A 14001-nucleotide genomic window follows, 5' to 3' on the forward strand; every position below is an offset into this window, starting at 1 on the left:
ATGCTAGGAATGCTAATCCAATGGAGCCATATTTCAGAAAAAAAAAAAACTGAATTAAACTGGCCTTGGTTTTAGCTCTGCTCTCTTTGTTTTAGGTGAATATGACATGACATTTTACCTACATAATGAGCACCATAGCACGGTTTGCATGAATTCAGTTGTGCTACTGTAGAGCTAAGTGCCTCATCATCATTTTGTGATAAAAGGCTCGGGTTGGGCTGTAGAGAGAGATTGTACTTTCCATGTTAATGATCTTGTTCGCCTGAAGTGCATGTGTACTGTGAGACTGTGGTGCACACAGATGTTTCTCTTGCATCTATAAACAATCGCTTCAGGCACAACATTGCACATTTGTTTGCATCCTTCTATCTTTCTCCATCTGACTTTGGAATGCAGAATGGCTGTGCTGCTTTTCTCAACTCAGTATGGTGATTTTGAACAAATGCATCCCACATCGCTCACTATCATCTTCAAAATGCCAAGAGAAATATACATACGGGGGGGGTGGAGTCCCAGATGGCCCAAACTCGTTCCTGCTTTTCCAATTCCTGACTCTCTACAGAGTTTAATGAGAATATGCTTTTAATAGACAGACCTGGCCTCCTCCAAGTAGGAAATACAAGGCTGCATGTTAGGCAGATACCCATAACCACCTGAACTGACCCCACTGGACGTCAAGGAGCAGCTGCGACTTCAATCCAGTTCAAACCCTTAAGCCCAAAGCTCCTCAGACCCCTCCCTGCCTCCATGTCAAAGACGCCCTACAAAGAGGGTGAGCTGTGTCATGTCGTGATAACTGGAATATACCCTCAGTTAGTTTCCAACCTGAATGCTGTATTTATGAGACATGTTGGACTTCTGGAAAAATGTATAGATAAGGTTCCCCTTGAGTTTCACTGTGTGAAGATGCCAATATCATTTGGGATCTGTTAGGATTGACAGATGATAAAATCCATGAATTTATAAAGTTCTCATGAAAAAAATTGTCTGTAATGAATTAAAAAAAAAAAAAAAAATCAATTGATAATCGTCTTCACATCTTTTGCTACACTGCAGAGATGCAGGCTAGGAACCCAGCGGCACCTAATGGCCAACTCCTGCTTATTTTATCAGGCCTGTAATTTGCCAAGAATCACATCTTAATCAGGGCAGTGGGATCAAATAAGCTTAAACTCAATTGTACCCATTTATATAATGAATGTTCTGTCCTTGCTAAACTGACAATGAGGTGCTAATATAGGACTTGACCCTGAAGACGTTTTGCAGATTGTTCACTGAGGTGGACACGGCAGAAAGCCTCACACAGGATGCTGCAGCCGGTGACACTGTCCTTGCTGTTGTCACCACTCACTTTTTGAAAGAATTGTCAGAGAGGCTATTATAATGGGTGGCCTGTCTGAGATAGTGTAGGCAAGCTCCCTTAAATGTGGATGGCTACAGAGGCAGAGCTCTGGAAGAGCTGGGAGAGAGCTCCCTATCATTTCTCTTGACAGGTTTTTCTCTGCCTCTGCGAGTTTGGATTTGAAAAGCTATCGAGTAAATAGCTTAACGAAAGCAGACGTCTCGGCGTTTAGTGTTTTTCAGAGAACAGTAACTGTCTGATTAAAATACAGTGGAATTACAGGTTTGCCTTTCCAAGTTAACTAATGCAAATGCTTGAAGCTTTTTATTTATTCATTTATTTATTTACTTTGTCTAGTTCGTTATCTTGTCAAGCTACAATTCACAGAAACCCCCTTAAAACGGGTCGGCAGTGTTTCTCCGTGCTGTAGGCGAGGACAGAGAGAGTGGGGGTGGGAATGAAAAGTGTGATGACAAATAGAAATACTGCTATGGTTTAAGGACAAAAACAGGTTAATGTAACATAAAATCATGTTAATATAAACAGCATAGTTTTATGTTTAACTTAAAATACATTGATGCACCTTAAAAAGTCATTATACTGCCCAACCAGTGTGCACAATATGACAAAATCTCCCTGTCAGCAGTAGCCAGACACTTTTTACTTCATTTCTTCTGGATGTGTGAGAAACACACTGCACTTTTACCCTTTACCTTTCTTTTCTTTCATTCCCTTAACACCCCATCCACCTTTATCATCATCTCTCCAATCCTTTTATTTCTTCCAAACCTTCCTACGTCCTTGCTTCTTGTTTTGTTTTGCCACCCGCACAGACAGAGAGACACACACACACACACACACACACACACACACACACACACACACAGCCTTAGACTCCAACTGATTCATCTGATCTTCACAAGTCTGATCTACACACTCCACAGTCTTCTCACCCCTCACAGCCTCTTTGTTCATCTCTAGTCCTTCTCAACTTCTCAACTTCTGTGAACCCTGCTCAGCCCCACAGTGTTTCCCCATACTTACATCCTAACCCCTCCAGTGCTGTTTCATCAAATATGCCTCTGCCCTGTGGTTGCCTGCCCACCAGCACCTGCACTACATATGAAACAGACATGAGCTCCCATGCTTTTTTAATAAGCAGTAGTGGCACAGGCGGGTAGATATAAACATGAATTGTTTCAGAGATGTTGGTAGTGTAGGACATGTAGGCGCTCACCATTTAATCCGCAGACATATTTATCCTGTGTTAAGACCTTTCCACAAAAATATTTACCCTTTCTAAGTCATAGTAAGGCATGCTGGGAAATGCTAATTAGTGGAGTGGAGTAAAAGCACACGAAATACTAAACCTAACCCATTTTCAGGCCAAGTGCAGACAATTTATTTTCAGAAAATTTAATCTATGCAAGTATCCGGATGAAATTACAAAACAGAAAAAATATCCAAAACAATATAAAATAAATATACACAAAACTTATGCAAGAACTCAACCCACATGTCCACACTTTCCATTGAGTTTTTGTGTACACGTTAAATAGCATCATTTGTTTTAACCTGCAACCAAATTCATTTGAGATTTGACTCTCACTTGGGTGTGTTCATGCTCGACGAGTGTCTTTACGATGTCTGCCACTGACATTGGTTTGTAATGTGAAGGCAGCTTGAGCATACAGCAGTGGAGGATTCCCTGCTATTGGCATGTCATTGGACTGTCTGGTGTAACGACAGAAATACATTTTGTGGGGAGGTTGACAGAGGCCAAAAGACCCCTAAACTAGTTACACCCAAAAGGAAGTAATTTCTTGACAGCATTAGAACAAAGGTACATGCCTGTGCCTTTGCATTGCAGGACGTAATAGTATGGAATTTTTTTCCCAGCAAATGACTTTGGGCTGTGATTATTGTACTGTAGTCCTTCAGTGTGCCCTCCTTCGTTGCAACAGACTTCCAATATGTTTTTGTCCCTCCTCTAAGGTTATATATCTTTTAAAATATGTGAAACCACGGCAACCTTGAAATCCTTGTCTCTTCTCTTCTCCTCACCCCTCCTCCATTTTCTTCTTTTCTTTTCTCTTCTCTTTTGCAGGCTGCACCACCAATACTACCATTACCCAGCATCATTTACTCCAACATACAGAGAGAAGTAATTAAGCAGAGTAATCTTGTTTTAGCAACAATGAACTACAGAAACCACAGATCACATATCCTTATAAAATGAGTCGCTGTGGAAAGTATTTTAACACGACCAAAGGCTTTGCTAAGGATCAGTATGCTGTAGCTACACAAATATTGTATATTTATCTATACATCTATATATTATCTATAATTTATTTGTCTAAACCGCGTAGGTGCACACATCATTAATCAGAAAATGAATCTTCCTGGTGGTTAAACTAGGTGATAATAAGGCTAAAACAGAAGCTGCTTCAAGTAATAATTACACAGACAATAGACAAACGGCTGCGTGACACTTTCTTGATCAAAAAATAGCCTTCAGTGTTTCAAGTAAATAGAGAGGACACTGCTAAATAATTGCAAGAAGAATTTCGAATTCTTAATTAAATTTCTCAACATTTTCAGAATTTTAAGAGACACTCAAAGCCACAACACACTGATGTTGGCTGATTAAGCCATATTGTTAGGACTTTGTACATGAACAAAATGTGTTACTATCAGATCAGCGCAATTTGCCTATTACATTATCTAGATATTTTACTGGCGACATGACAAATTACCTCTCGTGAGTCCAGCAGAGCTCTCACCGGCTATAGTGTCGGAAGGTTGACTATACATACTACTGTTTCAGAGTCAGAAGTGAAACGATAATGGTCTGGTTCTAATAAAGTAAAAATGTTTTTATTTCCCAACCTGTCCAGGATGACCCAGCCCTCGCCCGGTGGGAGCTGGGATTGGCTCCAGCACCCCTGTGACCTGGGGAAAAAAAAAAAGATGATGAATGAATGAATTTGTGCTGGTTTAAGTTTAAGTCCACATCACATCTGTTTAAGGTGCACAGTGAACCAGGATTGGCCCGAAATTGGTTTCAATGTCACAGCATCGTGCTCATGAGTAAACCCATAACTCTCTAATTAAAATTGAACCCCAACAGTGAAATTAGCTTATGCTCCCTTCAAAGACATGTATGTCATAGCGATATAAAAGAAGCAAAACACACCTCTGACTTAATTAGTTTTGTATCTATTTAAAAAAAATGTTTGAGAGGAATACCACCCAGTGTATACTCTCCTGAGTCCTCACGTAGGAGTGAGAACTCAAAGAAGAAAGGGAGGGAATGGAAACATGGAAGTGAAAGCCCTCCTAAATCCTAAAAGCTCTGTTTTCCTCTGTGGTCACAATCGTCCCAGACTGTGTGCTATGAATAAGTATGGAATGCACGCTGTCTGTTTTACAGTAGGAATGGGAATCATATCTAGGTTACACTGGAGATCATGGAAAACAAGAAGCCCATGCTGATAGGCTTTATCTTGTTCTCCTCTCTGCCATAATATACGGCCTTAATTACTATGCTCAGGAGGCAGTATGAAGACCAGCCAATTACCTTTCAAGCTACAATTCATTTCACAAGGTTGTTGATTGTCTTCTGTTTTTCCATTTTGGTCGATGTTTTTCATTCTGTCTTTCATCTCTTTGTTTTCGGAGCTTATTTCTCTCTTAAGTCAATTTTTTTTTTCTCGCTGACACCCATCACCCATTTTTCTGCCATCCAGTACTATTTTTTAACACCGATGTCAAACAGCATCTGTTTCAGCGGCTGAATTGTGTGAATACTTGTACATTCTGGACAGCCAGGAATGGAGCAAGTTGCACATCAAACCGGACAGCAATGGTTGTTTGTTCGAATGCTTAAACTAATAAGTTTACTTTTGCTGGCATGTGAATTCTTGATGATGATGGAAGTAGTCTGCTGTTGTACAGCCACGAGAGCTCTTAGGACAGAGGTCACAGTGAATATCAGCGCAGACAAAGCTCACATCTCCTGACAAATGTATGTCTGGTCTTATTTACCATCAGTGAATTGTTTCTATAAACCACAAAGTCTGATTTTTATTTATACTTCCCTATCCTTCACAAAGTAGTTTTAGATGCAAAATAATGTCTTGTTGAGGCTGTTGAGGCTACAAAACAGCAACTGCTCCGACTTTATTGCTGAATGCCTTTTTTCTGAGTTGTTTTCTTTTAAACGTAAAAAGTTATTTTTTGAGAACTTGTTATGCCTTACTAAAGTGTGCTGACGCCCTTTCTATCCATGCTTGACTGACTTCTGTACAAATTTGAAATTGGTCTAAAAAGAAAATATGAATGTAAAATAAAAATCTCTTTATAGCAGCACTGATCTGTATAGAGAGGAACAGAACTATAAATCAGAGGAGGTTTTACTAGAAAGCCTGCAGTGTGGCATTTTGACTATAGAGAAACATGTTCTACAACTGGCTGGGGAAACAAAAACCAGTCTGACTATAAGAAGAATATAAAATTGTCAAGATGGTGACATGATCTTTTTCTTGTTTTTGTGTATTGTGTAGCCTTACGAACATTACTTTGTTTTTACTTACTTTATTTCCACTTAACCCAACTGTGATGTTGTTTTATCAGGTCAGTATATGTAAACAAAAAATACGTGCTAGGACTTTTTTTTTCCTGGTGCACATGAACTACAGCTGCATTCTTGTTGCAAAAATGGAGCACAGCCCATCACAACAACTTGCACTGCTTCAGTTCAAATGGTGACTTTCCCATACTCTGTATTGATGTCTTCAGCATTCCTGAATATTTCAGATTTGGTTGGGTTTGGACTGATACTGAGCTGCAGTAGTAGTAGTAGTAGTACTGTCTCACCTCCATCATCCACCACTCTTAAAGGTACAATCCATTTCTCTGGCTGCCCGAACACTGTGATAGAGGGAGGCTAAGCCTGTGATTGTTTTCTAGTCAGGCCTCCATGATGGATGACTAGCATGGCTGTAGCTACAGGATCTCGAAGAACTACATTTGGATACTCATTTGGATACTGAATGCTTGGGCTGGTTTCCATTTTCCGTACACTTCAGTGATTGGTAGCATACTGAGTGGGTTCACTGTAATGTTGGGCATTCAGCTGACTAATATTGCAAGAGACAAGTAACCTAAGGTGTATATATTCATGATCCTGTCTATATCTGGAACATGTCCGATGACGACAGTTAAGGCAGATTCAGCAGAACTGGCTCCGGCAGCCTCTGCTGATATTTCTCATTCCTTGGGGGTGTTGTTCTGCTCTGCTATCACACATGCTTGTTAGGGCTCTTTTTTTTTCTTTTCTTTTTTTTTTTTTTTTTGGAGGGGGGGGGTGTACTTTGATCGACTCCTAATTGATTAATTAGGCTCATTAAAACTAAGAGACAATTAAAAATGAATACCCTCACAGTATGATTATTTTTTTCGAAAGAAAAAAAAAATAAAAATCCTTCTTTAGCATTTCCTTCTTTCCAGTCCATCATTAATAGTACGCCGAGATCAAGAATTCACAGTAGAAATTAGAGTGGCAATATCCTTTCGAAGAATCGGGCATTCTGCCACATATTCATGTCATTACAGTTTCAACAGCAGCTACAGAGTAATTAACTGTGGGTCCAAGTGTGCCAAGACAACGAGCCTTTAGTTAATTACATAAGATACTTGACCCACAACGGCATCACGGTTTAAACCTTTTGAATTAATTAGTGGACAACAAAATCTGCATTCAAAACATTTTGGATCCCATAAGGAAGCATGCTGGAACAGTGACCGGCGTCTTTCTCTGCTTTTATGCAAGACTTGGCAAATGGATTTCATGCATATCTGCATAACACTTCAGATTGGCAGTGTCTGTGCATTATTGCAAACAAGAACAGGGTAAGAATTATCCTTTTTTACAGTTCCCTAAAACTGATGAAATGTTAACAATTTCGACAAGTTTGGTGAGACCTGCAACATTTTGTTAACGTATATATTGGAATAGATAAGAGTAGTGTGTTGGTAGGTGTTTTGTAATATGCATAAAAGGAAGTTTTAAAAGCACTCTGTGACAAACAAAAGCCCCACTTACTAAATATGTACTAAAATGAATTGAGCCAGCCAGTGGTCGAATGTGAGCAGGACGGCTTGTCAGCTGTCTGATATTAATGGGTGTAATTTTGATGTGTATGTCATGGGAAAGTGCTGGGGTAAGAGCAGTGTGTCCTTTATGGCTGTGGCTTTACTCTGCAAAGAAAACAACCCAAGAGCCCATAGATATGCCCATAATTGTGGCATTAGAAGGCGGTCTGGCTTGTACCTCATTAGGAGAAGAGCAGAGATGACCTTGGGGCCTTTCATGACAGGCAGGGAAGAGACTGACACAAACACACTGCGCGAGAGAGTGAGAGACTGACTTCTTAGTCGCACTGAGGATGAAAGTACATTGTAGTTATTTAACCACACAAAAGTCTAATGCATTGAATCTGCACCATATAATATGCGTGCAGTAGAAATGTCCATGTTTGTCCTACAAGTCCAGGCTATCATTAACAATTGTTTTCTGAAATGGTTGAACAAAAAAGAGCATGATTAAAAATGTTAAACTTCCATAGTTGATGGAAACTATTGGCCTGTATACCATCCCTTCTCTGTGCTTCCTAAAAACCTAATATTATCATTTATATCCTGGAATAAGAAAGTTTGACAGTGAGTGTTATTTTTGTAATGACTTGTAATGACTTGTTTAAATGTCATATAAGTAAAATGGTTGGGAGAAGGATCTAGGTCAGACTTCACGGTTCTTATGACTGAAAATTTCACCATAAGCAGGCATCTTAAAAACAAGAGCTTTCAGTGACGTAACCTTTACCGTTCATCATGTCCCCCTCCCCTTACAGGGGCACATTACTTCACTTTCTGGAGACAGGAGAGTACTATTAATAGAACAACTTTTTAATCTTTGTTTCTCCAGGGGCCGGTAATGAGCACCTCTTTTCTGTCACTCGTTTTTGAAACAGGATGTGTCCTTTAGCAAGACATTTAACTTCCTGGACTGCTCCTGGAGCTTCTTAGGGGCCAAGCCTTAAACCCTGTGGTAGTAATGGGCTGTTTTCTTCCTGTAATTAAGTACAGTTTGTGGAAATATAAAAAAAAAAAAATGTTTCATGATCAGTAATAGCTCATAAATAATGGTTTAAAGAAATGTTTTAATTTACCATGACTAGGGTCAATATCTTGTTGAAAGGTAGTTAAGTAGTTTCAAATTCTTTGGGTTCACTTTGTACAAAAGATGGTTTTGTTTTTTTTGTTTTTTTTATCAGCAGCCTTCTTTTTTTTCCTCACTACGTCTTGAAAAAACATTTATTGATAATTACTTAATGTTTTTATCTCGCTTGCATGATATCTATACATGCTCCCTCTATGAGCATATAAATAAGAGCACAATGAATAAAAGAAACTTCATATTGTTTGGTTGCCCGATTGTGAAGTTGAACTAATCCCAGACGTGAAACATGTGTACGACTAATCCACCTGGCAGAGTTACCCTTACAGCTGTTTAATCACAGCGACAGGCCCTTACAATTTGGAGGGACATTAAGTTTGAAGTCAAGTTTGTTTAGCTTTAGTGTGTTTTGCCAGCTGGGAGCTGTAGATTTCCCAGCCTGCCACGAGACTGATTTTCAGGCTACACCGCCTTTCTGCTTATGACTTGTTTCTGCCTCCATCCTGTTGCCCTTGCTTCTGCAGGGTTGTAAAGTATGATTGAGAGTGTATAACCCCCTGGAGCATTTCTGCGAGTCTAAGTAATTTAGAACACAATGTGACCGGCATCATACACACACACATACAGGTTAGGGTCGACCACAGAACGGTTTGACCTCTGTGTGCACACACTGGTGAAAGAAACAGAGAGTGGATTTGTTGTGTGCCAGCATAATAGTGGAGCAAACTTGGAGTGGGAGACACTTGTTAAGAGATAGATCAGACGAGCACATGTTCCACATCCATTCATCTTTGAGTCGACCGTGGCCTTTTCCTGTCATTCCTTTAATTTCTCCGCTCCCGCATCATGAAATAACACTGATTTTTGCCTCTGCATGGGTCGCTTGTGAGGTTACCCAGTGAATCCAATTCTGCAGGTCACTTCCAGGAAATTTACACTAATAAGACAAAACTGTAGGTGGATTGTGACTTGTCCTCTCTTATTTTTATTGAACAATCAAAAGACTACAAAGTATGCACTTGACATACAAGCATGGGAGTAAAATAAGTTATTGCCTTTCTCCTATTTAATTTCACATTTTTCTGGACAAACATTAATGTTGAGAGCTGTTTAGCCGATGTGTTAATCAAGAAGGAATGCTGCAGGCTATGGCTGTAATGGCTAAGAGCTGTCAAAATTGTTGGAAAGCAATGCTGATTTTTCTTTTTCTTTTGGAAAGTGGTTTTTATTTATTTTCTTTTCAGTGTGGTTTCATCTGTCTGCCCTGAAGAAGAAGCACTGCCCAGTGGGCCTGCTGTAACCACTTGTAAATGCTGTGATGGCTGAAGTTCTTGGCAAGCAACCACGACTACCACCCGCTTTCGGCAAGAAACCATGTTCAGTGGCAGAGAAATCTATATTCTGTGCAGTTGTTAGCACTGTCAGCTTTCTGCCGGGTGCAAACTCAGGTCTTTCTGGTGTTTGCATGTTCTGTTCCTGTGATCAATGACTCAGCCATCATCGTATTTACAGAGGTGATAATTGGCCCTCTGGGCGTCCTCATGGAAGACTGGATGCTGTAGTGACTCATTATTACAAAGCACTAACAAGGTGGGACCAGTCAGGTCTAGCTGGTTAGCATGAAGAAGTGATAGAAATATCCAACAGTGGTAAAGACAGCTCTTAAGACTGGTTGGTAAACAGCTGCTAAATGCCAGTAATATCAAAATCTTGGTTATGGCAATTTTTATTTGTAAAATTCTATGACTTATATACGTAATACACGTACTTTTATACTACACAGTGTGTGTGCCTGTTCCTTTAGCAAAGTTTGTGTTGCATATATACCATATGTCCGAACTGCTTTGCATAAAACTAAGCACGAAGTAAATAAATTTCATTGTCACCAGTTTTAAATAAGACACAGAACACATTATTAACATGAAGAACAGACCTAAATAGCTCAATTGTTAGCAAATCGCATTTAAGCATTTCGTTCAGAATGTGGATGTTTTGTTTAGCTTTTTCTTTTGTTTATCATTATCATGATTGAAAATAAACACACCTTTATCAGAACATGTTTGGGTTACATCTGGCTTGTTGGTACGTCATTACATCACATCTGTACACTTCCCCTCATTGAGATAGGTATTGATTTGTTACCTATCCAACTTTCCATGTGCTTATGATATGACAGGCAATAAATGAGCATGAGAGAACAGGCAGATGCTCTTGATAGCCAAACTGAGCCAAACTGAGAAACAAATGAACTGGCCCTGCAGGGTTTTGTGCCTACTGAAATTAGTATGTTCAGGACAGTGTTCACTTTGGCACTTATTTATATGAAAAGATTATCGAAGCTGAGCCATTTTAACCTGCAATTACCACAAATATCTCCCATTATCATTTAATTGGAACCTCAAATTATTCTTTAGGGATTATACCACTTTGCTCTCCTGTAATCATAACGTGAGGCCATTTATGGCTAAACCCTGAACAGGCCTCTGAAAAAATGTTTTACACCTGCTATCAAAATGCTATTAAACATAAATAGGCTGGGATCACATGACATCGCCATGAAGGTCAGTGTCAGTCTTCACCATATATTGATATTGTTGTTCTATGAACTCCTTTGTGGTTCACTTTGCTCTCTCAGGCTAGTATTACTTTCCATGAATTATCCATAGTCCAGAATATCATAATTTTCCAACATCCTGAAAGCAAAGTAGAAAACTCACCCTAACTTTTAAATGAAAAATAGTGTGACGCCGTGTTTGTTCTTCAGACAACCTAGCCACAAAAATAAAAGCACTTATCTCCCAGTGCTAACTAGTTGACTTTGAGACTTTAAGGCAGGGGTGTTTAACTCATTTTCATCGAGGGCCACATCCCTGAAAGGGCCACATGTAACCGTAAGTCAGTATAAATGTAACCAAATGTAATGTATAATAAATGTAACTACTCCTCCATGTTAAATAATGTTAATTACAAATATTGCATATGCATTTGCATAGATAGAAAAATATATATATTTGCTAGTTGCTCCGTTATTATAACATAAATCCGTTTAAATGGTCAGGTTAATAAACCCACATTACTCCATCAATCAAAGCTCAAACTATCTAAGCAAATAAAGAAAAATATCATCCAACACCAGTTATGCCATTAACTTTGTTCAAAACTTTTTTTGTCTTTCTCTTCTTGGACATTTAGGGATCATTTGTATTTCTCCATTCCAATTGTTGAAAATCTCATTGATCTGGATACGCCACAATCTAGTGACGGGATGCTGTCACTTTGCGGGTAACATAATTGTGGGAAATGTAGTTTATGGTCAATGCACACCTTTGACGTATTTATTTTAAGACAATCAGACCTTTTAAGCTCTCACGGGCCATGAGTTTGACAAATATGCTTTAAGGAGTGACAATGATAGTGCTTGTCTTGGTCTTTAAGTGTCGGTCTACAAAGACTCCATTTTTTTTTGTGATTTTACATAGCAGGTATGTAAAATGGATTTCTTGTCAGTTAGTTGTTTTGTTACAGTGTTAGCTTGTTTCTGTCTCACCGTAAACTGGAAATGCTGATGTAGAGCTGTGGATTGGCAGGGTATATTTAGCTCCTCTAACAAAGACAACAAGTATAGCGACAGAGAGAACAACAGACTGATAAAGTCACTGGGGACGGTTGTACAGGTATTGTTATACAGCGTGTTTAAATATGGATGGGAGAGCCATACATTCAGACACATTCAAGATAACAGCAGCTACTGTATTTTTTGTATTATAACTGCAACACATATTAAGACTGCATGGTTTTGTTTTGTTTTGGTTTTTTTCCCCTCGACACCTAAAGTGTTCCGCGTTCTTGTGTTGTTTTTGTTGAATTACTCTCACCCTGTAGCCTAAAATGTTGGCCCAGCATCTGCTTCTGGGATAATGGGATTTTCATAGGAGAAAACCTACTTTGGTACTAATACTGCTCCGTGTTTAAAAAAAAATGCAGTTACAATGTTAGACAATTTCATAAAGCATAGTTCATATTTTGAAAAATGTTGTGAGAGAAACCCCATTTGCAGTCTAGAAATGCTCTGGAGTCGTCACCAGTCGGCAGATTTTTTTGGATGACTTTGTGTATTGTATTGTAAACTTGTTTTTTTTTTGTTGTTTTTTTTTTTAGGCCTACTCTTAAATATTCAAATTCAATGTCATGAGGAGCTGCAAGAACAGGCTAATTTCCAGCAGCTTTGTACTGCCCCCAGCAGAGAACCTGCTGAGATTTGGCGTTAATAACAAGGGTGTTTACTGCTGGCCGATGCTGGTCAGCCTCATGCTGGCTGTAACATTCCAGTTTGTTCCAAAGCAAAAAACAGACCTCTACAGTGGGCCTGTAACTGACATTTTTCCATGCACATACACTTCTACCTTCTTCTTTGTACAGTTCATCATTTTTGCTTGTGTCTAGACATCTCAGACAGACAGACGTTCACTTTGAACCGACTACAGATATTCACCCAAAGAGTACGGGCACCACATGCATATTCATTTCCTGCAGCTTGTGACAGACTCTCAAACCTACTTGAACATCGGTCACACATCGCTTATTTCCATCTACAAGTTTCTTTTGTGTGAGGTTAGAGACTCCCAATGCAACAGTACATGAATATATGCAAATATGAGAGTCCTATTATGCATGTGACTTGCCTTTGGTTCAAACTGTCAGCTTTAATGGACCATTTGCAGTTGAATTACATAGGGTTTGATGTGGGATTGACAGTTTTGATATTTGGTTTGTGTAAACTCTTGCTCTGACAGCCAAGTCAAGCAGCTGTTAGACCATCCTGTTCTGTCAATCGTTGGGCTTCTTCATCTTTCCCCTTTGACGAAACACAGACAACCTCGCGATCTTGATTGTCAAACCAGACTCGGGCCTCTCATTGTATTGGCTGACAGAATTGTTTTTTTTTTTTAATTGGATGTGAAGTAGTTATTTAGGCTGTTGTTGTTTGGGCAAAATGAGAATCTGAGATATAATTAAAAATCTGAAAGTTGAAAGTGTGCTAACAAAGTTCTTCGTTTCCAGATAAAAAAAATAAAAAAAAATGTTTCAAAAGAGGGAAATATTTGACTTTGACAGCAATGGGAAAAAGTGCTGCTGCGGTAAATTTCTAATTTGGTTGTGATAATGTCTGATTTTGCCTCTCTTCTTGTCACTGAATGATAAAGTCAGGAAAGCGACTTTAAAATATAAATTTTTTGTACCAGAGTGTTTCTGCAGGCAGTTTCCTACTGAATAAAATGATAATCAAACAAATCATTTTAATCAGTTTTCCCCTGATTCAATTTGTTGTTTGAGAAAAGATCTGGTATTTTAGGCAGCCTTGTGTCATGACATAGAGAGTGAACTGGTGCTTTTGCTGAACAGTCTACATTGTTAATAT

This window comes from Echeneis naucrates, chromosome 13 (genome assembly GCF_900963305.1).
Source record: "Echeneis naucrates chromosome 13, fEcheNa1.1, whole genome shotgun sequence".
Taxonomy (NCBI): domain Eukaryota; kingdom Metazoa; phylum Chordata; class Actinopteri; order Carangiformes; family Echeneidae; genus Echeneis; species Echeneis naucrates.